The sequence below is a fragment of the Vombatus ursinus genome, unplaced genomic scaffold (assembly GCF_900497805.2).
Source record: "Vombatus ursinus unplaced genomic scaffold, bare-nosed wombat genome assembly UNPS02014809.1, whole genome shotgun sequence".
Taxonomy (NCBI): Eukaryota; Metazoa; Chordata; class Mammalia; order Diprotodontia; family Vombatidae; genus Vombatus; species Vombatus ursinus.
This window is the reverse complement of record NW_020954587.1, coordinates 3,190,460-3,216,968: the sequence shown is the minus strand read 5'-3', so window position 1 is coordinate 3,216,968 and position 26,509 is coordinate 3,190,460. Positions and strand designations below refer to the sequence as shown.

Genomic DNA, 26,509 nt, shown 5'->3' with positions numbered 1-26,509 from the left:
TTTTAGTTGTGTTTCTTCTATGTGGAAAATTATTGGATTATAATTATTAATTTTGCTGTTAATCATTATTATTATTTTATTTTCATAATAGTCTGCTGCTTTCTTTTATTTTATTATGTTTTAAATTTTCATTTATATTTCCATCTGATTTGTTAAGTGTGTGTTTTTCTACATTTGCTTATTTTTATTTAGCTTTCAAAAGTAACTTTTATTATTTTATTTTATTATTTAGCTTTATTCCCTTTACTCTTAGGTAAGCATTATACTGCTTTGATGTTAGTTTATTCCCTAAGGCTCTTTACCTATTTCCATTTACCTGACAATTCTTTGACTTTATTTTAACAGTTGATTCTCTTTCTCGTCATGTACTTGATGCTTCTTTTAATACTTCTCTTTTCTCTCCCAGATGAGCATGAAATTCACATTCTTCCCTTACTCCCTTTCTTCCCAAGTTTTAGTTTAAGAAACATTTCTGTTCATTTTCCAAGAAATGTTCTATTGTTTTGTCCTCCAATTTCTCTTCCTTCCTAATCTATTCTGAATTCTATTCTCTAGTTCATGTGTTATACACTTACTTGTTCCTTCTTTAATTTCCCTGAGGGCACAGCTTCTGGAGAACCAAAATTAAATTCCCTTCTTTATCCCTTTTCTATGTTATTAAGTTTATGGATTTTACCTGATACTCCTTTCCCCCCCTTTTTCTATTTCTCACTCTTAGAAATACCAATTCATGAAGGAAAGAATGTCAAATGGAAGCAGTGTCATGTGATAAAAGTTGCTTTTTATCATGAGGCTCAGTCTTTATTAAACTCCTTTGAAAAGAACTATCCTCACATATTGGTAATCATGGAATGTTCAGCAATACCTTTCAAATACCACCATTTCCACCAACATGCCCTTAACACGGTCAGTCAATAAATCAATAAATATTTATTGAGCACCTGCTATGTGCTAGAGTACTATGCTAAGCTCTGAGAAAACAGATGCAATAAATGAAATAATCCCTACTTTTAAGGTCCTTATACAAGAGTATAAGAAAGAAATATGAGTGTGTACATATGTATGTGTGTATATATGTACACATATATCTATCAGAGAAACAAGAAGTATCCATATCAAAATATACAGTATATATATATATACTCACACACACACACACACACATATCCATCTACATATCAGTATACAATGTATACATATATCAGTATATGCATATATATATCAAGTATACATATCAAAATACACAGAATATAAAGAGAATAAACACAATTGAATCCAAAGTAGTTAACTAAAAGACAGTACAAATAGGAGCATCAGAAAAGGCTTTGAGGGGCAGCTAGGTGGCACAGTAGATAGAGCACCAGCCCTGGATTCAGGAGGACCTGAGTTCAAATTTGGCCTCAGACACATAACACTCACTAGCTGTGTGACTCTGGGCAAGTCACTTAACCCCAATTGCCCAACCCCGCCCCCCCCCCCAAAAGAAAAGGCTTTGAGTTGACAATGTTGGGATCTCATGAGGTGGAGGTAAGGAGAGAGAACATTCCAGGTATGGGAACCAGTGAGTGCAAAGACATGCAGACAGGTTAAAGAACAGAAAGAAAGCCAGTCTGGCTGGATTACAGGGTGGGAGGGGAAGTAGTGAGCTTGTTAAAATAAATTGGAATAAGGTGTGAATGGTACATTTGATCCTAAAGGGAATAAGAAGTCTCTGGAGTTTATTGGAAGGGGCAGGATATGGTCAGATCTGTACTTAAGGAAAATCACTTTGGCAGCAGCATAGAGAAAGGATTGGAGTGGGAAGAGAACTCAAGCAGAACCAAGGGAGACCAATTACAAAGTTGTAGCAATAATTTTGGCAAGATATGAAAAAACTGGAAATAAGGCTGTAGCTATGTAAGCAGAGAGAAGAAATTGGATGTTGTGGAGATGAAAACAGCAAAATTTGGCTAAAGAATGGATATGTGGGGTGAACGAACCTAAGTAGTCAAGGATAATGCTAAGGTTGCAAACCTGGGACACTGGAAGAATGGTGGTACTTTTGACAGAAATAGGAAAAGTTTAGAAGAGGGGTGGGTTTAGGAGGACAAAATAATGAGTTCTGTTTGGGACATGTTGAGTTTGAGATATAGGACATCAAGTTGGAAATGTTCATAGGCAATAAATGATATAGGATCAAAGCTGGGGGGATAGATAATAGTGTTTTGGGAAGTCGTCCGAATAAATATGCTAAATAAATCCATAGGAGCCAATGAGGTCACCAAGAGGGAGAGTGTAGAAAGAGAACAGTAGGACACACGGGACATAGTCCTGAAGAATATTCACTTTAGTGGGTCTGTGATCTGGACAACGAATAAACGAGACTGAGAATAAATGGATAGATTGGCAGGAGAACATTTCTCCTGAGAGCAGTGTCACAAAATCCTAGAGAGGAAAGAGTAAGCAGGAAAAAGGCAAAAATCTTAAAAAACAAAAAAAAAAACCCTTCACTAGATCCTACCATTCCCTCAAGCTGCTGACTTATATTTCTATTCTTGTCCTCATTCAAACTCTTAGAAAGAGCTGTCTATACTTTCTGCCTCCACCTCCTCTCCTCTCACATCTCAACACTTCAAAATCTGGCTTGCTGTTTCAACACTATTGAAACCACTTTCTAAAAAGTTACAAACAATCTAATTGCCAAATTTGCTGGTCTTTTTTTTTCAGTTTTTTTTGACCTATCTGCTGCATCTGCATTCCCCCTTTCCTTCTTCTGATTCTTTATATTCTAATTTATTTTTTAGGTCCTTTGGTTATTTTTTTGCCCCCTGGCGCTCCTTTTTTGTAGTATTTCTCTTTTTAAAAACAATAGTCCATAAAAATGAAAACCAATGTTTTTATTAGTCTTTTTTCCCCCAAAATGGTACTTATCTACTTTTCTTATGTTTCTCTTATTTGAAGTGTTTGTAAGTTTTCAGAATCAAAAGAGATTTGAGAGAGAATATGGAAGGTTTGAGTTGGATGAAAACAACAGGAGACTACAAGAGGAATTGATAGAGTTCATAGCTCCATGATGCTGGTGCCTTGGGTGTGAGGAGAGGTATGAAGTGAACTGCTCATTGCTAACTATCCCTTTTCAGAAAACTGATACTGTGATTTTGTCCAAGCTTCCTTCTGGCTTAGAGGGCTTATGTTAAATACACAATTCTGCATCTCCACTCCCTGGCTTTCTTCAAAATTCAACCTGATCCTCCTTAATCCAAGTGTCTTCCACCAATTGATAATTTCCAATCTATCATATATTTATATTTATATGTGTGTGTATCTTGTTTGTATGTAGTTGTTTGTGTGTAATATCCCCCATTAGGCTGTGAACTTCGTGAGTGTAGGGATTGTCTTTTGCCTTTCTTTGTATCCCCCAAACTGAGCCCAGTGCCTGGCACATCATAGGTGCTTAATAATTGTTTCCCAACTAAAGGCTTAACAGAGGTTTGGTTAGTTTACATTTTTGTTTAATTGGATGTAAATTTAGAGGAAGTTTGAAGGATCAGGTGGTTCATTATTGTGCCTGGGAAGCTAGAAGGAAACAAAAGAGAAAGAGAAGTGGAGAGAGACAACGAGAGGGAGGGAGAGAGAAGAAGCAAGAGGGAGACAGAGAGAGAGAGAGACAGAGACAGAGACAGGAAGAGAGACAGACTGACAGAAACAGAGAGACAGAGAGAAAAAGAGACAGAAACAGAGAGGGAAGAAAGAGGCAAAGGAGGCTAAGACAGGGGGAGACAAAGAACAGAATTTTGTCTGAATTTCCAATTCAATCCAATAAATATTAATTAAACACCAACAATGTGCCACACACTCTGCTAAGTCCAGGGGGTGCAAAAAAGACACCTTTATTTGGTGTAGTATTGTACAAAAAGATAGAAGCCTGTGGACAGTGGGAAAGGAGTATCTCTAGGAAGGCTACCACAAGCACAGACAAAGAAGCCTGCCAGCTTGGACCAGAGATGCTCCAGGGGAACCTGAAATGACAATGCTCTTTCCCCAGGAGCAGGAAAACCAGAGTGCTTGGATGAAGAAGCTTGAGGGTGCTTGGAAACATATTGTGCTCTGAATTCTCTGACTACAGACATGGGGTTAGGAATCAGCAGCTCACCAATTGGGAAGACCAAAGAGGAAGAAAAGCTCACAATACACTGGCCTGAGATGCTCCAGAAAGCCCTAGAAATCACACCTCTCTAAACCCAGATGACCAAGAGAACCCTGGAACCTACCAGCACTCAGAATAAACACACATGGGAAGTGAAATCCAGCAGCAGAAACCTAGGAAATTGAGGTCAGAACCAGACTTTGACTATCCTATATAAAGAGTACAATATGGGGCAGCACCTGGAACTTGCACAAAGTCCCAAATCAGCAAATGAAACAGGAGTGTGACTAGAATAAGACATTAAATATTGTGAAGAAATATAATGGATTCCTAGATTTCCAAGAGACAAAACCAGAAGAAGAGAGTAACCATACACCTACCTACAAACAGCCTCAGAGAAAAAAAAAGATAGCTTGGTCACAAGGATAATAAAAATACTTGGAAGAAATTAAGCAAGCAATAAAATTAAATTACAAATGAAATTATAGCTCAGGAGGAAAGAATTCATAGGAGAATAAACAGTTTCGAGCAGAAAATGGAAAACTTACTTAAGTATTGGACTCTATAAAAATCAGAACAAAACAATGATAAATCAATGACTTGATGAGACAACAAGAAATATTAGAACAAAATCCAAAACAGAAAATGTAAAGTATCTACTGTGAAAAACAACTGACCTGAAGAACAGATATAAGAGAAATAATTTAAGAATTATCAAACTCTATGGAAACTATGTAAAAAAACCCACAACGAACTAGATACTATATTTCAAGAAATGAGGAATGAAAATTTATCAGATCTATCTGATAAACCAGAGGGCAAAATCAAAATAGAAAGAATCCACTAAAAAATACACAAAAGAAAACTCCAGAAATGCCATAACCAAAATTCAGAGCTTCCAGGTCAAAGAAAAAAATGTACAGTCAGAAAGAAAGAATTCAAGTACCAAAGAGCTACAGTCAGAATCACGTAAGACTTAGCAACAATTATAAAGTAGAAGAAAACTTAGAATATGATATTCTAAAAGGTGAAAGATCAACCAAGAATAACTTACCTTGCAAAACTGCATATTTTCCCACAGGGAAAAACACACTTTAATGTTATAGAAGACTTTCAAATATTTTTGATGAAATGACAAGAGCTAAGAACAAACTTTGAAATGCAAATACAAGAGTACAGAGAAACCTAAGAAAGTAAACATATTTGAGCAACTGGAAAGGAGAGAAAAAATGATTAAATGCTAATATTTCAATTTGAGGGAGAAGAGACAAGTGCCCTTTGAGAATTCTACTCTCTTTAAGGATAATAGACAGTTAAGAAAGACATACACAGGGCCTTGAGCAGACTGGATCTGAGACTAGCAAAAGGAAAGAAAAGATTTAACACACACACACACAGATACATACATACATGCATAAACACACACATACCCCCTTTGCCTGCAGTAGCATGCATTTCCTACATAATTTGTCTATTTTTAAAGCTGTTCTTGATTCCTGATTTTTCAAATATGTAAAACTATAACCAGTCATAACTGTTATAGGAGCTTTTAAAAATCCTAATTGTGAACAGGGGACTGCAATGGGGGAAAGGGGCAATGAATAGTTGGAATTTGGTACAGAGAGGAGTTAAACAGCTCCAAATTGTCTAAAATATCTAATTTTGTTTTGTTTTGTTTTTAATCCTAGCTCTGGGGCTTTCAGCTATACTGTAATAAATACATTTTAACCTTTTAATTATGAATAACTTCTGATTAATTTCTCAAAAGCAAAATTAAAACTGAAGCTGTGTTTCCCTTCTTGCTTTCTGCCTAAAATCATAAACCAGGTAGCTCAGGTGGTCTGATGAGGAGAAGGGTATATATGAGTCATATTTTCTTCCCTCATTGTTTTCTCTTCAAAGATGCCCAGTGAGAGAGGGCAGCCACTGAGAAGTAGGTCCAATGAGAAGAGAAAGATGAGGTCTGGGAAAAAGAATTATGCCCAGTGAAATCAAAAGGCAGATTAAGGCCAGTGAAGGAGTAAATACTTTTCCCTTTCATTTTCCTTCTCTACATTAAGTTTCCAAACCTTTCAGATAGCAGCAGTGGCTGATTATATACAATTAAAAAATTATGTACCAGAGGTTTACAGTTTCATATAAAATTATCTTTCTGTAATACTTTCCATATTATCCTTGTTTTTTATATTCATAATTTTAAAGATACCATAAAAGAGTGAAGCATAATTGATAAGCACCTTCTCTGTTTCATTAGTAACCACAAAATGTCACTAGATCTAGAGGAAGGTCAACAGAACAGTGAGTAGACCATCTGTTGAGAATTTACATGGACAGGAGTTGCACAATGCTGAATGAAAAGGCATAGATGCGCTGAGATGTCTATTTTTGTAAAAACTCCCCACAATGATAAGATCACAGATCTATTGAAGTCTGAAAGTAAGCATATCCATGAACCCTTTCCCCTCAAGTTGTTGAACTGTTTTCAGTTAGCAAAAAAAACATTTTTAATGTGTATTTCAATATCTCTTCCCTAATATACTGAATAAAGGCCCAAACTTTAACTTTTCCCACATATACAGAAACTATGTGTGACACAGCTGAAAAATTACACTCTTTTGTTTTGGTAAATGGAGGTGTTTTAGTTCAAATGTGGAACTACTATTACTTGTACAATGTTGCCAGCTTCTGTGGTAAAACATTATAGGTATTGAGGGAATGTGCATGGACAAAGATGGGAAAAATATAACTTTTTGCAGATCATATAATGTTCTACCTAAAGAACCCTGGAGATTCAACTAAAATTAGTTGAAACTATTAATTACTTTATTAGTGTAGCAGAACATAAGGGGGAAGGCTAAAGGGGGGCGGCTAGGTGGCACAGTAGCTAGAGCGCCAGCCCTGGAGTCAAGAGGACCTGAGTTCAAATTCAGCCTCAGACACTTGACACTTACTAGCTATGTGACCCTGGGCCAGTCACTTAACCCCATTGCCTAGCAAAACAAAACAAAACAAAAAGAAAAGAAAAGAAAAATGGCCATATGAAAAAAAAAAGAATATGAATTAAAAATTAAAGGTCAACTGAAAAAAGCCAATCAAATAAAACAATGACAACTATTCAGATTCATGCACCCGGAAAAACCACTCCCAGTTATAGGGAGATATCAGCACTACCTGAAGCCTCATCTCAACGTGGCTGAATATTTACATTGAAACATGCTAGGGAGAAGGGCATCCAGAAAAGGATGTTTGAGCTCACCAGTGCTGAAACATATCATCTTGATGCTAAAAGAAAAGCTTCCTCTTGTATAATAAGATTGGATGTTGTAGTTCACACTAGAGAGCACCCTCTGACTGAATTTGGGGATAGCTACAGATAACAGAGCTCCAACAGGGGAGCCAGACTCAGGATGCAAGGAATTCTCTAGGGCAGAAAACAAGGCAGTGGTAGACACAGTGTTAATATCATCATGCTGGGAATTCTTGAAATGTGTGCCTTGAGGATTCCGCCTTAGATCCTTTCTCCCTGTTGACTATTGTAGAACGTCGATGCCATAAGGCCCTCCTACCCTCTTTTTCAACTTATCTAGACTTTAATTGCGATGTTATTCCTCCATCCATGTAACTTCCTCCTTATCCAAACCTGTTTTTGATCATGGTTATCTACTACTTTCTGCCTGCCCCAGTCTGTATTATCTTAAATGGGTAGGTTCCTAGATGGAAACCACAGAGCCCCCATATTCATACATAACAGAATGGAAACTTAAGGGGTGGGGAACTTGCAGTCTCAAGGCCACGTATGGACCTCTAGGTCTTTGGGTGCAGCCTTTTGACTGAGTCCAAGTTTTACACAACAAATTCTTTTATTCTGTGAAGTTTGGATTAAGTCAAAAGGCCACACTTGAGGACCTAGAGGGCCACATGTAGCCTCAAGGCCACAGGTTCCCCATCTCAGTAAGAAGAGTAGATAGAGACTAGGGTGTTTTTCTTAAACTAGCCCCTTTAGAAAAATTCAAGCTGTGTTCAGTGCTCTACCCCGACTCTCTTTTCCCAATACTCTGTATCAAGACAGACAAGTAGCTGAAGCATACTATGGTGGTATTAATTCTATGTTTATTCCAATGAGTCACTGCCCTGGTGTAAATTTATAACTGGTTATTCAATAAAATAAACAGCTTTTAACAAACAAACAATAAAAAGAACTATTAAAGATTTGTGGGAAGATATTGGAAAATTACATTAATATCTAACTGGTATATGGAATAGGAAACTTGAATACCATATTGCCAGATTTCCTAATTGAATATCATATTTGCCAAAAATGAAATGTGGGATGGAATCTGGAACACAAAAGTGTATCAGAAATTCTTGTTACTTTTAATCAACAATTGAAAATGAAAGTCAAAAAGTTAAAATACTATAAGAAGTCAAAGCAATGCAAAGAACAAAATAAACAATTTAACATTAATCAAGAACTATGATATAAAGGATTGAGAAGTAAATAAATTAGAGGAGAAATGGAGAAGATGGGAAGGAGGAAGGCAGGGCAGGGAATAGAGAGAAAGACAGAGAGAAAGAAGGAGGGAGGAAAGGAGAAAAGAGAGGAAGAGAAAGAAGGAAGATGCAGGAAATTAAACATACCTACTCATTTTGCTGTTAAAAGAAGTCTAACATGATTAAAGCATAAGTTGGATCAAAAACAAAACAGAAACCTTACATACGTTAATGTAAATGAATAACAGAATGATAATGTCAAGGGAAGTGGCTAAAACTCTACTTTCTGTGAAAAACTAGAAACAGTAAGTCCTGATGAGAACCATAATCAATTACTTTAGGTTTGGCAGCAGTGCAAAACATTTTATCAGGTGCCTCTATGAAGCAAGTCTAATAAAATCTTTCTTAAAAGAAGGCAGAACATATTATAAAAGATGAGAATAGCAGTGACTCCTACAAATATAGGCTCATTGTATGTTTATATACTTTATACAAAGCATTTTGATGAAAAAAATCCATTAACAGAACAAAACAATACATTGGCTGAGGGGTGAAAAAAGCATACCCAAGTTCCATGAATATAAAAAATGAACTCATTATTGATTCAATGATTTTTTTTAATATCTGAAAGGGCCACCGCATTTACACTACCTTTATTGATTTTTGCAGTCTTTTTTACTCAATTCCATACTCACAGCTTGAGACAGGTACTTTGTTGCTTTTCAGTTGTTTTCAGTCATGCCCTACCTTTATGACCTCCTTTGGGGTTTTCTTGGCAAAGATACTGGAGTGGTTTCCTATTTCCTTTTCTAGTTCATTTTACAGATGAAAAAATTAAAGCAAACAGGATTAAGTGACTTGCCCAGGGTCATACAGTTACTAAGTATCTAAGGCTGGATTTGAACTCAGGAAGATGAGTATTTCTGACTCCCGGCCCAGCACTCTATCCTCTGTGCCACCTAACTGCCCTGAGACAGGTACTACAAATGTACAAAATATTTCCAGACACAGTAAGAAGTATTTGATGTCCATGTGGAAAACGTTTCTTTATTTAAAAGATGCCACTAATACAACAATATCAAAATTGATTGAATACATGGCATCTGCTAAGGAGAAAGTTTAAACTCACTATGGTTCCTCCTAGCATTAAATCCCTTATCATCACTTTTGACCAGAACTAAATATGACTTTCTTTCTTTTTTTTCTGTTTAAAATTTATTTTGTATTTTATTTTTCCCTCATTATATATAAAAAACCATTTTTAATATTCATTTTTAAAACTTTGTGTTCCAAATTCTCTCCTGAGTATGGCTCTCAAGATAAAGAAGTCATACAAAAACTTCTTATTAATTACCTAACATGAATAATGGCATCAAGTTATATGGTTCCACTGGAAAAAACATTAAACAGCTACTTCATTTTGTGGAAACTTTCCAAAGATATAAAATGTCATTTGAACAATAAATATAAAATTGTTCATGTACACCAAAGAAGAATGGAGACTGAAGATTTGAGCTTCGATCCAGAGGTCAAGTGGTCATTTTATACACTTGCACAGTAGTTCACAGGACATTAAATATATAAGAACAATAGTAGAATAATAATTTCTCAGACTGATTCCATCTGAACCTCATGAGAAAGATAATCATAATAACAGTTATTATCATTCTTGCAGGCATTTATGTAGTGCTCTAAGTCTTAGAAAATGCCTCACATATTTAAAAAAAAATCTCCCAACAATTCTGGGAGATAGATGCTATTATTGTTCCCATTTTACAAACGAGGAAACTCAAGCTAGGAGAATATGTGACCTGCCAACATCACAAAGGTAGCAGTATTCAACACCATGACTTGCCTTGACTTCAAGACCAGCACACTGTCCTCAATGTTACACTTCCTCCTAGATATATGCTATGGATTATTTGTTAATTATGAATATATACCAGAAAAACATAGAAAGATGCAATTATGGAGTAGGAAAACAGAACTCATGTTGAAAAAAAAATTGTCAACTGTTCATTTCACATCTGGTCCCTGAAACTTGCTAATGTTACATTTTTCTTTTTCTTCCAAATTCATGGAAACAGTTATAAAACTGATTTCAACAAATATCCTAAATATGTGTCCAGATCATGAAAAGGCAGAAAATGTTGTGACTAATTTTAGTCTTTAAGGAATCAGGAAGCTTCATCAAAACTGAATAAATGAATGGTTGAACAGCCCATAAAACAAGACTAGCAGAGAATGTTAGGTAAATATGAAGAGTACTATGTACAGAATTATGGAGGGCAGAGGTCCCAAAAGAAAATTATTTACCCAACATTACTTCTCCTCAGGCCCTTCTCATCTTCATTTTGATTCTGATAGGACATGGCCAGGACTAAATGAAGACATGAAAATTTGGTGACTGTTTTTCAGAATTTCAGGGAGATGATCTCTGTGATTCTGTCAAAAGTCTATTCACAAGGAGACCAGTATTTATAGATTGTGTGTGAATGTGAGTATGAATGTGAATGTATGTATGTGCAAGTGCTTACACATTGTCAAAGAATCATAGAATCTTAAAGTTGGACAGCACATCAGAGGTCATATGATTCAGCACACACCTGAATAAGGATCTTCTCTATAATATTCTCATGAAATGGTCACTGAGAAAGTCTGAAGACCTCAAGTATGGCAGACTCAAAGGTGTGCTGGTAAATGTTCAGCAAATGGCTCTCCAGGAAAAAAAAAATGCATATACGCCCACAATACATTTAAAAATTTTTAAATGGATTATTAACATTCTATCACTTTCTTAAGAGACGGTTTAATTTTCAGTATGAGCATTTTCACTTTGGAAATTGGCAAACACATGATTTGCAACATTTGCCAATTTCCAAGGTGAAAATGCTCACACTGAAAATTAAACCACCTCTTTGAGCCAGTTAGAACTAACTCCAGCACAGTGCTCCCTGAACTTGGCCAGTCCATTTAAAGGAAGCTCTAATTGTCAGGAAACTTTCCTTTGCTTTATCTAAATTTGCCTCTGAAAAATTGTTCCCTCTAGGAAGATGTATGGAAGTTCTTGGGTTATAATTGCACAGAATCAGAAGGTGTGAGTGGGTTTTGAGTTGTATCACTATATCAAGTGTCATACCTTGTACTTTCTAAAGTACTGAGGGTCTCATTACCAAATAATTTCCAAATACTGTTGTTGTTACTTGGTTGATCAGTCGTGGTTGACCCTTTATGATCCCATTTGGGGTTTTCTTGACAAAGATACTAGAGTGGTTTGCCATTTCCTTATCCAGCTCATTTTATAGATGAGGAGATTGAGACAAACAGGGTTAAGTGACTTGCCCAGGGTCACATAGCTAGTAAGTATCTGAGGCCAGATTTGAACTCTAAGGCTGGTCTCCTATTCACTGTACCACCTAACTGCCCAATTCCCAAATTACTAATTTCAAGTAGATTCTTTATGCATACATGTATTAATCAAACCTTTTAAAAAATATTGCCTTTCACTTAAGCAAGGAATTGTGTAGATACTATAATAGTTTGAAATGACAGAGGCTACTTCTTTTTGTAAATTCAATTTGTATCTCAGTTTCTAAATACAAAAAGCCCAAAACAAAGTCAATAGAACATAAATTCAGAGGGGTCTTACTAAGGTGGACCTAATAATATACTGAATGTCATATGAGAACCAGTCTGCCTTAAGTCTAGAGAGGCTAATTACTTACCAAGAGGATGGCAACCATGTTATGATTTTTTGGAGGGGAGGGGGGCATAATAGCTCACAAGATCATGCATTAGTGGTAGGACATAAATGAAAACCAATGAAATCACTGAATCTTCAAGTACTGAAAAAAGAATTATTACCTACTGCTTAAGATCATTTGACTTTGTGTACAATTTTAATAGAATAAATAAGAAGTACTGAATATAATATCCCTATGGCATATTCTCAAGCTTCTTTACCTTATCTCCAATAGAACATAAGTTCTTTGAAGGCAGGAATTTTGTTTTTTCTTTGTATCCACAGTCTAGCATCATACCTTTCAAAAAAGTAAGCATTCACATGCCTTCTTAGAAATGTAAACATAAAAATAATGACTTTTACATATCACTATAATTTACAAAATGTTTTTATATGCCTTCTCATTTGGTAATATAATAACATTGTAAGATGAATGCCACAGGTAATATTACTCTGATTTAAAAACAAGAAAAGTGAAGCATAGAGAGGTTAAGCGATTTACTATACAGTGTGTTATTTTTGTTCTTCTAATACATAAGGTGATTTTGAGGGACTTCACTTTTCTGAACATTCAGTTATAATAGTATTTGAAATATGCCTTGGTGGGCAAAATGAATTTCCATATAGAAATGTATTAGTTTCCATTCAGTCATTTAAATATTTTGAGGAAAAGATACTCAATCCTTTTCCTTTCAAACTGTGAGTTTGGAACTATGTACTAGGAAATTGGTGGGATTTTTTTTCCTTTCAAAGGAGTAAATATGATATTAAGAATTAACAGAATGTAGCTCGCTGTAAGAGAAATTGATGCTTCTTTAGAGTGTATAATCACATGTAATCTTTGAGTCTGGACTCCCTGTTGTGTTGAAATTTTCATATTCATCTTAGAATTATTCTAGGGCTCTGAATTTTAACAATCTTCCCAATGAATGACTCTACAAGTATGAAAGAGACTTAATGGGGTATAAAAGACCCCATGATTGTGAATCAAATAGTTGAATTGTGTGATTAAATCAAAGAGGTACTGAGTAAGAGGAAAATTTGTCAGTGACAGAAGGAGAAGTCCTTCATGTTTGAACTTCCTCGTCCCATGTGCCTAGGATGTACATTTAGGAGTCAGTGTCCACTCAGTGAATCCACTCACCTCATTACCTATATGACCATTTGACACCCACCAGACAAAATCTACATGATAGCAAATCAGGTAATTTGATGCTCTAAATAAACTCAATGTCACCGTCTCTTAGCCATCACTTAGCACTATTTCAATAGTTAGACTATTTCTTTTAAGGAATTCAGAAAGAAAAGAAAAGAAGCAAGGAAGGTAGAGAAAGAAAAAGAAAGGAAGAGAGAAAGAAAACAAGAAGAAAGAGAGAAAGAGAAAGGAAGAAAGAAAGAGAAAGGAAGAAAGAGAGAAAGAGAAAGACAGCGAAAGAAAGAGAAGGAAAGAGAGAGAAAGAAGAAAAGAAAACAAAGAAAGAAAAGAATGGAAAGGAAGGAAGAAAGGAAGAAAAAGAAAGAAGGGAAAAAAGCAAAGAGAAAGAAAGGCTTCATGTACAAAATGAAGATATAACAAAAATATGACAAATAACTAACGAAATAATAAAGGAAGCCACCATTCTCTCTCTCCTGTATCACACAGTCCTTACCTTGTTCAGAAAGCTAGAATTGGGAGATTTATCTCCTCTCCTGTTCTTGTAGACCAAGGATATCAAATGCTGGACTGCATTGAACCTAACAGGGCAAGAGAAACAGGAACTTGAAAAACCAGCCCCTCTCCTTCCCACAATCTATTTACACACCACACACACACCCAGTGCCACAAAGCCATGTTTGTTTGTGGTGGACAGTGATCCTGGAAGCAAGCAGTTTCTCCAGAACTTTGTTTTCAAAAGGTGACTCAAAGGGAATGTCTCTGTCGTTTAGCAGATCAAAGGTAAATTTAGCTTTCTCTCTTCCAAAGCACATTTGGGGAAATGTTTTAAATGAAATGATTACACAGAAAAGGGCTTCAGAGGAGGTTTTTTGTCTTTTATTGCTCCAATGCACCTCCCCAAAACTCCCATTGTTGAGCTACTAGGGAAAGAAGTTCATGAATGTCTCTCTTGGCTTTTGGGAGGTAAAATACTCAGCCTAATATGTGAACTCTGAGTTGAATTGTAAATGACAAGTAAGACTTTTCTCACTCTCTTAAACATATCTTTGTGCCAGACTGTCATGCATTTCTGGAATTCACATGACTAGGTATATGCCATATGGTAACCTGAGAAAAGTTCATATCAGAGAATGACTTATAAACTGAGGGAGAATGGAAGCATGCCAAAAGCCCTAAGTGAATACCAAGTTTTTAGATATTATATTGATTGGTCCAAGTGACCAGGCCCTTTTAGGGTTCAGGAAAGGAACTTATACATACATGGTCAAACGCTACATACGCATAAGCATTTCTCAAAGGAAACAATATAAACTATCAAAAGTCACATAAAAAAAGTTCCAAATCACTAATAGAGAAATGCAAATTAAAACAAAACTTGGAGGTTGCACCTCACACCCATCAGATTGGCAAAAATGTCTAAAAAAAGGAAAATGACAGTTGTTAGAACAGGGCAAAACAATAGGCACATATTAATGCACTATCAGTGGAGCTATGAATTCATCCAGCCATTCTAGAAAGCTATTTGGTATTATGCCTCCAAGGTATGTACATACCCTCTGATACAGCAACACTGCTGTTAGACCCAACTTTCCCTCTCCTTCCTCTGAATTATTAAAAGAAAGAAGAAATACAGAAATATTTATGGTAGCTCATTTTTTTTTTTTACAGCAAAGAACTGGGAACTTAGGGGAATGCCAACCAATCAGGGAATGGTTGAAGAAATTATGGTATATGAATATAACATAATATTACTATGCTATAAGAAATGACCAAAGGGACAGTATTGGAAAAGTCTAGAAAGACTTGTATGATCTGAAGTAATTAGACCTGGAAAATGATTTATATGGTAACAATTCCCTGTGCCCCTAGGATTCTCAGCCTCAGAATGTGCAGTAGGCTCGTCCAGACATAAGAACCATTTTCCATTCTAGGCAAAGGTTTATATAGAGTGGCCCAATTTTTCTTTGTTTCTTATCCTCCATTACCATTCCACCAGAATAGAAATTTTTACTCTGTGGTCGACAGATACACAAGGCATCCATTAATAGATTTCAGGGAGTCTGTGAACTTGAACAGGAAAAAAAAAAGTATAACTTTATTTCAATATAATAGGTTTCCTTTGAATCATGTGTATATTTTATTTCATGTATTTAAAAATATTAATAGGAAGAGAGGGCCATAACATAAGAAGCACAGTAGCTAGTGCATATATAGTGCTTTATATATATTATCTTATTTGATCCTCACAATAACCCTATGAAATCGGTGCTATTATTATCTCCATTTTATTGAGGAGGAAACTGAGGCCAACAGAGGTTAACTGACTTATCCAGGGTCACACAGCTAGAAAGTGTCTGGTGGTGGATTGAACTTGGGTCTTTTTGACTCCAAGTCTAACACTCTACGCACTGTGCCTCTTGCTGCTCAAAAAAAAAAAAAGGTTAAGACCTAGAACGAGAAAATGTCTTTGAAGCCAGTATCAGTTCTTCAAGACCACTTAATGGATCTGTCTTCATAGGGTCCCCATCTTGAGCCAAAGGTTCCTCTTGTTGACATTCTAGTGGGCCTGTGTCTGGTGTGTACAACAAGTCTTTGGTCTACGACAGATGAGTTCCTTCCGTCTTTTGTTCTGGGTAGCCAGCAGGATAAATACATAAATCAGTAAGCTTTACTAATAGGACACAAGCATGGAGAACATAACAAAATAATAAGTACCATGAAGTAAGCACCATTCTAATTATCCTCCACTGGATGCCTTCCAGATTGTCAAATCCTTCCTAAAACACTGCACCTAGAAATGAACCCTCAAGATGTCTGAGCAGGCCAGAATACAATGAGACAGTTATCTCTCATGTACTGGAGACTATGCCTTTCTTGATGAAACCTAGGATCATAATTAGCTTTGAGGGTACCACTGGTCATATTATTAGAACATTTTGAACTTGCAGTCTACTAAAACATAGAGATCTGTTTCAAACAAATGACTGTCTTCAGAAGCTACCATTATCTTTTCCTTGTGAAGTTGACATTTTGAACCCAAATATAAGACTTTGTTGTTATTTATATTTTTATTAGGTTTGGCCCATCATTTTAGCCTATTGAGATCTTTTTGGGTCCCAAATCTATTAATCAATCAATTAACCAATATTTATTAATTGCTTTCTATATACGAGGCATTGAGGATTTGAATATCACAATTAAATAGTACCACTGTGGGTGATTGTAGTGTGAGCAGAGAGAAAAGGACAAATTCAAGAAATGCTAAGGAGGTGAAAGCAATAAGACTTAGCAAATGACTGCATATGGAATAAGGTGGTGAGTGGGTGGCAGAAGGGTATGTGGGGGCTAGTATGGAAATATGTTTGCATGATTTCATACGTATAATTGGTATCACTGCTTGCCTTCTCAATGGACAAGGAAGGGTGGAGGGTGGGAGAGAATTTGGAACTCAGAATTTTAAAAGGAATGTTAAAAACTATAAAAGGAAATAAAGGGAATTTTTTTTTTAAAAGAAGGGTAAGTGGGCAGTTGCAGGGCAGATGGAGAGAGACCTGTGCCTTGGTACTTTGGTGGGATGGCTGGATGGGGATGAAGCTTGATCTGAAGTTTGACCTTGCCTGCAATCAACAGCAGGGAAGCTCTGCCTCAGCACAAGCTGAGTGGATTAGCCCACTCTGAGTTGGGGGATCTCAGGAAATCCAAAGACTGACTTCTCCAATGTATCATTCAACATATTAGCTCTCTCTCCCAGCTTTGTGCCATCGATTAATTCAGTAAGTATCTATACCTTCATTCAGGTCATTGACAAAAATCTTGAATAGAACAGGTCTAAGAAAAGATCCCTGAGGTACTCCACTAGTGACTTCTCTACAAGTTGATTGCAACTCATTGCTGACTACTCTTTTTCTTTCAACTAGTTCAAAATCCACTTAACTTTATCATCAAAACCACATTTCTCCATCTTGTCCACAGTGATAAATATGATGAACTTTCTTGATTGTCTTACTGAAATTTTGGCAAACTAATATATAACATCCCTTTGATTTGAGAATCTAGAAATCTTTTCAAAAAAGGTTATTAATCTGGTAGGAACTGTTCTAGGTGGTTCAAGCCTGGAGTCAGAAAGACTCATCTTCCTGAGCCCACATGCAGCCTCCGATGCTGTGTGACTCTGGGCAAGTCACTTAACACTGTTTGCCTCAGTTCCTCATCTGTAAAATGAGTTGGAAAAGAAAACGGGAAACCATTGCAGTACCTTTGCCAAGAAAACACCAAATGGGGTCACAAAGAGTTGGACAATTGAAAAATGACTGAATAACAAAAATCAGCTGTTCTTGAAGGAGCCCTTAGTGATCAAAGCTTCCCTTTTTGGATATTTATAAATCATCCCCTTAACATGTAGCAGAATTTTTCTAGGAATAATCTGGAAATATGTACTTTTCATCCACTTGGTTTTTCCTTTGTAAATGACTAGGCCAAATGATTGTGAGTGATTGTAGAACTCATTTAGGTGGCTTTGTAATGTTCTAGTACAATGTCCTCCACAAACAAAAGCATGATGGCTTGGTCATATGTCCAGAGTAGGTCAAGCTCATCAGCTTACTGTTTGTACATTCCACTCTCTTCCTTTATCTGAATGTCCTGGCATTTGCCTTTCTCTCATCTTAATGTTCCTTTCCAATTCTTCGTGATCTTTCAAAGATGATTAATCATTTTTGCAATTATATCACCTAGTTTTATCAGCGCCCTTGGATAGTGAAGCCAGCTCAGAGCTCTCTTCTAACCTCCTTACTTACCTCGGGTTTCAACTTCTTAAAAGTATCTTTGGCAGAGATACTGGAGTGTTTTGCCTTTCCTTCTCCAGCTCATTTTACAGATAAGGGAACTGAGGCAAATAGGGTTAAGTGACTATATATAGCTCCCTAACCTTTTTAGTTCAAAGATTATTCTCCTTAACAGAGAAGGAAAAAAGCAAAATATGTGTTTTCTCTCCACGATTTGTTAACAAGACCCCATCCTGCATCCATTTTTTTCCCTAACAATAGCTCAAAACAAAAACAAAAACAAAAAAAATGCCCTTAGTATTCATTAACAGCTTCAGTTCATTCTGAAATGTAGGGTCCCTGACACTATTGCTATACAACCCTTCTACTCTTTTATATGTGCCCTTGTAAAAAAGTTTGATAAATTCCTTCATTTTTAGGAAGATTTTCTCAAAAATAATCTAGCTTTGCACCTTCAGGATCTCATTCTTGAGAGCTTCTTTTCCCTCTTCAGCTGACTTTCCCATTGAATTTTAATCCACTGGGATGCTAACAATTCTCTGAGCCTGCTGAAATCTAATCTTCCCTGGTTAAGTTAACATACAGGTGAAACTCTGCCAGGTTTTCCTTTGCTCTCTCCCAAATCCTAAGATGGAGTGGTTGCTTCCCAACAAAGGGGCTATCTTTTCTGCCTGAGCTGCTGGTTCACCTTTGTTGGTTAGAATCAGATCCAGGGTAGCAGTTCCCTTCCTTGCTTTTTCCATCTTCTGAAAGTTAAATTATCATTAAGTGAGCTGAGAATTTATTAGCTTTAGCAGAAAGCGTGTTCTAGCCAATATCTTAATAACTGAAGTTTCCCGTGGTAACAATGACAACAACAACTTACTACTACTCTTGTTTTTCTTCAGTCATTTCAATAATCCCTGACTCTTCTTCACCCCATAATTCTGCTCATTTCAAAAAGACATAGAGAAGATTAGAGCAATGAGGGACTTTTTATAGTTGTTCAGTCATTTTTCAGTTGTGCCTGACTCTTCATGACCCCATTTGCGGTTTTCACGGCAAAGACACTGGGGTGGTTTGCCATTTCCTTTTTCAGCTCATTTTACAGATGAGGAAACTGAGGCAAAGAGGGCTAAGTGACTTGCCCAGGGTCATACAGCTAGTAAATGTCTAAGGCCAGATTTGAACTCAAGAAGATGAGCTTCCCTGATTCCCAGGCCAGCACTCTATCAACTGAGCCACCCAGCAGCTGTCTCCTCCTCCTCCTCCTCCTCCTCCTCCTCCTCCTCCTCCTCCTCCTGACTGACTTGCCTAAAATCCTACAGCTAGTAAGTTTATGAGGCAGGATCTGAACTCAGATCTTCCTCGATCCGAGTCTATTACTCTATCCATGCTATCACCTACCTGACTACAAGACCGTGCCAGCTTTGTGATTTTTTCCCCAAACATAATATTTTTTTCTTTTTTTTTCTTATCTAAATGTTACATAGTATATGCCAAGATTCTTCTTCCATTGATCTTCACCCACATACTTCCAGGTATATAATAAGCACTTCATACATGTTTTATCTTTAGCCACCTAAGCTTTGTCTTCCTGAGTTCTTGTATTCATTAGCTTATGTGTGTCGTAATATACAATACTACTAGAATCTACTCCTTATTCCTATTTTTAATAAGGTATACCTTTGCAGAGCAGTATTCCAGTATGAATGCCAGCCCACTAGCATCAGTTATACCTGTGAGATTGAATGTGACTCTGCCTTAGGATCCCTAGCTTGTTTTGCTTGTGACCCACATTTTATGCATTTTTGTAAAGACATGTGAAGTTGCAGGCTTTATTATTGGCTACTTCCTCGGATTTTGTCTGGTATTTATTACTGAGTAACTCTACTGAGATTTGTCTTCCTATCTTGTAGCGGCTATTCTCTATTGCACCTAGTTTGGTAGGTAAGAGAAGTACAGGTAGGTATGGTTTGGTAAGGAAGAAAAGAGGGATAGAGATTTTTAGAGAAGCTACAGCTAGCACAAAGTTTGATTTTTTTTATATTTTTGATATATACTTTTAGAGAAACTGTAGCTAGCACAAAGTATCGATACTTTTATTCATTAGTTATGAGCAATACAATGGCCCTCTACCTGATGATCCTCTTTGGTCCCTTGGCATTCTCCCTCCCCACCCCTAACCCACAGCAACACACGTTCCCTCCCTTGCTCACACAAACCACACCCACTTCAACCTCCTTCACTAAAATATTGCTGGTTTAATTCTGGAGTCAAAAATCTTGAAAAATCTTGGTGCATAGTCTATAAAAACAAAAGAAATGTCACTGCCACTAAGAAGAAAATTGATCCCAAAATCAAATTAAAAAACCACATGACCTAAACGTTGACATAATTAGGTAATGGAAAACCAAACGTTTTTCTACTATAGAATTTTTTAAAGTTATAACAATTGATGCCCCATGGCTGTTTAGTTTGATATTTAGCTTTTCCAATTCAATTTTCTTTTTTTTTCTAAATTGATATTTAAAATGCAAATAAATAAATTAGGAGGTGTCAATGTAGGTTCTAGAATGCTAAAAGTCTTGCTTGAGTTCTCTGGGAGACCTTTGGCTGAATGATTACAGGTTTTATGAATAACTTCCAGACAGCCAATATTAATGCAGATACATACCCCCGAGAAAAATCATTAATCTTGGGGAAAAGTACTAAAGAAATATGAAGAAACAAGTATTAGTAAAGTATAATAATCATCCCTCAAATTCACACATGTAAGTGGATCTCTGAGCTCATGGATGTGAATATTCTCTTCTACACTACAGATGACAAATAGTACCTGAATGGTAGGTACACCTACCAAATTGACTAAAATGATTGAAGGGGAAAGAGACAAATGTTGAGGGGATGTGGAAAAATTGGGACACTAATTTATTGTTGGTGGAATTGTGAACTGACCCAACCATTTTCGAGAGCAATCTGGAATTATGCCCAAAGAGTTATTAAACTGACTATACCCTTTGATCCAGCAATATCACTATGAGGTCTGTTTCCAAAGATGATTAGGGAAAAAGGAAAAGAACCTATCTCTTCTAAAATGTTTATAATAGCTTTCTTTTTGGTGGCAAAGAACTGGAAATTGCAGGGATGCCCATCAATTGAGGAATGACTGAACAAGGTATGGTATATGATTGTGATGGAATACTACTATGCTATAAGAAATAAGGAGCTCAATGATCTTAGAAAAACATGGAAAGACTTGAATGAAATAATGAAGAGTGATATGAGCAGAACCAAGAGAACATTGTATACAGTAACAGCAATATTGTTTTAAGAACAACTTTGAGCAACCAAGTCATCTTGAGTATTATAAATACCCAAATTAATCATAAAGGATATATAAAGCAAGACAGTATCTCCATCCAAAGAAAGAGCTGATAAATAGAAGTGTGTATAGAATAATTGTATGTATATATATATATGCATGTATATATACATATATATATATATTCCTATTTGTATTTTATCTAATGGTAGCCCTCTCTAAGGCAGAGTGAGAGGAAGGAGGGGAAAAAAGAAAAAAGAAATTTACCTTATAACTTTATTTTTTACATATGAAAAAAATTGAGGTAGACAGAGGTTAAATGACTTGTCAAGGGTCACCCAACTAGGAAATATCTGAGGCTGGATTTGAAAAGTCTTCTTGACTCCAGTTCCAGCTTTCTGTCTGTGCCACTCAGCTGCCATCTAGCAATAGTAAGTTAGTCACAGAATTAAACAAGAAAAGGAGAGTGAACTAGATGGTTTTATAAAAATGTAAAGGCCTTTTAGAGACTCTCAACTTCCCCGTGGAACAAAGAGCCATGTGTTTAACATTAATATTCTGCCAGTGTTGTTGTCTAGTTGTGAGTCATGGAATGCTAACAGTCTCTGAAGAATAAAAAGTGATTCTCATCCAAAGGGCAATGAAAAGGTGTCTGGTGGGTGTGCATAGGCTATAATACATAGCAAATTGAAATAATCATCATTTCTTTCTCAAAGCAGTTGTACTTTCTAAAATGTACATTGAAGTGGGCAACCAAAAGCATCCAGGTGTGGACAAATGGGTACTTTGACATGGGGATAATATATTGTTCTGTGACAGGAAACTTGACCCAAACAGCTTTGGAATGTGGGCTGTGTTGTGGGCTTGGTCTGATTCAGGCCCCGTACCATCATAGTTTAGAATCAATCCTGGAACAAAAGGGGACATGTGTAGGTCACTTAGCAGTTAGTCTTAGTCTAAGATCAACTTAGTCTTCCTCATTTCTCACCTGATGGCACCACTTTGGGACTTCTCTGATTCATCCACCATGCCCCTACACCAGGTTCCTTCTCCCCACCCTCACTCCTGCTTTTCAGCTGTCTTTTGATATTGGCTCCCTCATTCAATTGTAAGCTCTTTGATGGAGGGGTTTTTTTGTTTGTTTTTGCTATTTCTATCTATCCCTAGTGCTTAGAACAGTGCCTGGCATATAGTAGGCATTTAATAAATGCTTATTAACTGATTGACTCATAGCAGGAGAAGGCTATCCAACAAGGATGGTCACTGAGGACACTGTGAGGTGATTCATCTGAGGGATGCTCTCTTGCCTGAGTTGCCCATTGTGGTCCACTGAGCATCAGAGCATCCATCAGCATCTTGAGCTTCTAGTGGCTACTCTATATCCAGGTGACAAGAAAGTTATGTCAATAGTCTGAGCCTTTACTCACCTGAGTCAATCAAGTCTTGAGGATGGTATCAATACCTTTTAAGGAAAAATTAGCCTAAACTACTTGATGGGGTGAGGAGGGGGAAAGGGGCTAGGAGATTGCTCCCACCTTTTTTTTTTTTTTTTTTTTGCAAAACATCAACATTCTGATTTTTTGACACATTCCCTACTCTGCTCTTGAGCCTTCTGGCTCCTTCCAAGGAGAGCTGCCACTACCAGCAAGATGGTGATGACCACCAGGGAGAAGGCCATATTAGTTCATATTCTCCTAGGGCCTCAAGTACTCTATTACTGTAAGTCAAGTACCTTTGGACCTTGGTAAATCAGGAGTCAAGTTGGTTACCATCCCCTTCTTCCTTCTGCCTCCCCCACAAAAAAAAAAAAACCCAGCAGCTTCCAAGCTATCCAATAACCTGGTCTTTCCCATGTTAGTGGGCAAAAGAAAGTATGAGAGATTTCTTCTGTTTTTAAGGGTAAGATCTCATCTAAGCTATAGAATTGTGTCACAAAAGGTACTTTAGTATTGACACTATTACAAATTAATATTTTCCCTAGCACTTACTAAAAGTTACCTAAGTGAGGACCATCAATCCCTATTAAGACCAATTCCTTAATAAAGGAGCATTACTTCAAGATAAAGGAGAAACTGTCACAAGGTATGACGAATGGGCTATTGGTAAGCCATCATGGACTGTTGTAGTTGTTTGTTCTTTGTTCTTGAAGAGGACCATGGCATCAGGAAGGTGATGCCATGACTTCCAAGTAAATTGGATTTAAGTGAGGGAGGGCTGTGCAAAGTCACCAGCCTCACTTTCTCCTCTGAAGCCATTTGGGTCCAGTGGCAAGATATAGATCAGGATGACTGGAGATGGTCCGGGATGCTGTGGGAGACTTAGGCCTTTTTAAGCTAAGGTCTTTCCCAGGTCTCATTTTGACTGAGGCAACACCCATTCAGTGATTAAGGCTAGGTAGGAAATGAGGCAAGGAATAGCCTCTTTTATCTAGTCCAAAAAAAACCCCAAAATCAATCTGGGAGGGAAATATCTTTAGGGTTTTTGGCTAAAATAGAAACAATTGCTATTTACGTCGACTCTGAGCCATCAGGGCCCAAACAATGATCAAGTTGGGCTTGGGCTGGGACCTATTGTTGGCCAATTGATGAAAGCCAAAGTGATTTGGGTTTTAAGGCATGATCCTTAAGAAAGATATCTAGCCTGTAAACCCTAAGACAGCTTTTGAGATTTCAGCAATCAAAATTTACATTACTTTGGGCAGAGCATCCACAGGTAAGGGTATGTTACCCTATGTGGACAGAGGGAAAGGTAGGAGGAGAGGAGAGGAGAGGAGAGGAGAGGAGAGGAGAGGAGAGGAGAGGAGAAGAGAGGAGAGGAGAGGAGAGGAGAGGAGGGGAAAGGAGAGGAGGAAGAAAGGAAGAAAGACAGGAGGAAGAAGGAAGGAAGGAAGGAAGGAAGGAAGGAAGGAAGGAAGGAAGGAAGGAAGGAAGGAAGGAAGAAAGGAAGGAAAGAAGGAGCTGCATTGTCTAACTGGAACTGGCCAGTTGGGTCCCCAATGGGGTAGCTTGTACTACTCACAGGTTGTTGTTTGTGCTTCATTCTTGAAGAGGACCATGACATCAGGAAGGTGATGCCATGACTTGCAAGTGAATAGGATTTAAATGAGGGAAGGCTGTGCAAAGTCACCAGCCTCACTTTCTCCTCTGCAGCCATTTGTGTCTAGGGGCAAGATACAGATCAGGATGACTGGAGATGACCCCCACCATTATGGACTATAAGCATCTTGAATGGGGGGGGGAACAATGCTTTTACTCTCTGTCCAGTGTATATTCAGTAAATATTGTCTAAATAAGACTACTAACAAAAACAAAAAAGAAACTAGAGACCTAGAACTTCCTGTTTATCTTTGTAGGAGGGGGGAAAATGAGTCACTTTCCTTACTCAGAGCTCAAATACTTCATAATAACTGAGATGGAGCCTCCTGTGTCACAGTAAACTCCCCTTTTGTAAATTTAAGAGTCTTGGAAGATGCTTGGATCCTGTTTGGCTTAGTATTTAAGCAGTATTTGAGTTTAGATGACTTAAGATGATTCATGTGTCTCATTTTCTCTGCCCTGTTAAACATTTGCAGAAGTAACTTGGATAAAATATGGAAGGCTCGCTCTCCACACTTGTAAGGAACATGAATCTGATTGTGACTGGTTAAAAATTTCAGCGCTAGAAGAGAGAAGTTCCATAAATATCTAGCTCAAATTTTTTTTTTCATTTTACAGATGGGGAAAGAGATTTAGAGAAGTTAAGTGACTTCTATTACAAGTTAATGTTACATAATCTCAACTGGGCCCTCACTGTGGCAGGGCAATCCTTTTATACCTTCATGATTCATTTATCATCCCACTCATCACAGTGGCTCTCCCAAATCTTTTGATCCCTTCTTGAGTCCTCTCTCCTCTAGCCCCTTGCTAAGAACCTTGCCTCATATTCCACGAAACTCCCTCTTTTCCCCATTGTCCCTCATTTCACATTACTCAGATAGTCAGATATATATACTCAAATAGTCTTCTGCTATCATCTCTTCCTTCACCCCTATTTCACGTGAAGAGGTGGCCCTTCTCACCAAGGCAAAACCCTCTACTTGCACAAGGGATCCCATATATCCAATCCTCTGCAGCAGATTGCCTCCTCTATTATCCCTTCTCTCTCACTGATTTTCAATCACTCCCTATCTACTGGCTGCTTTGCTACTGCCTACAAACATACTCATGTCTCCCCCATCCTCAAAAAACTCTCACTTGATCCATCCATCCCTCCCCCTGCCCCCAGTCAACATCTTATGTGTCTCTTTTGTGGCTAAACTCCTTGAGAAGGCTCTTACAGGTGCCTACACTTCCTTTCCTCTTACTCTCTTCATTCTTTGCAATCTGGGTTCCAATCTCATCATTCAACTGAAACTTCTCTCTTCAGAGTCACTAATTATCTCTTAATTGACAATTCTAATGATCTCTTCTCAACCCACATCCTTCTTGATTCCTCTGAAAATTCTGACCCTGTTTATCACCTTTTCTTCTTTGATTCTTCTTCTCTCCAGGTTTTCCGGACACCACTTTCTCCTGGTTCCCCGTCTACCTGTCTGACTGCTCCTCTGTCTCCTATCTGGATCTCCATCCAGGTCATAACTGATAATTGTGGGGGTCCCCCAAAGCTCTGTCCTGGGCCTTCTTCTCTTCTTCTTCCCTACTATTTTACTTGGGGATCTCATCACTCCCATAGTTCCAATTATCATTCTTGTGTAGACAATTCTAAGATCTACTTCTCCAGCGCTAACCTCTCATCATCTAATCTCACATGTCCAACTGCCTAGTAGGCACCACAAACTAGATATCCCGTGGACATCTTAAACTCAACTTGCCTATTACTGTTGAGTGTACACCATCATCTTCTCAGTCACCCAAGCTTAGCACAAAAT

The 26,509-nt window shown here is 37.4% G+C and overlaps 1 protein-coding gene across 1 annotated transcript in view; it reads right to left on the bottom strand.

Annotated features, from left to right (window-relative positions):
- SYTL5 (synaptotagmin like 5) overlaps nucleotides 1-14,096 on the bottom strand; it is a 153,164-nt gene extending 139,068 nt beyond the window's left edge. The window contains exon 1 of the mRNA XM_027875540.1: nucleotides 14,009-14,096. The gene's annotated coding sequence lies outside the window, so the exon portion shown is untranslated. The remainder of the gene's footprint in view (nucleotides 1-14,008) is intronic.
- Between the last annotated feature and the right edge of the window lie 12,413 nt (nucleotides 14,097-26,509).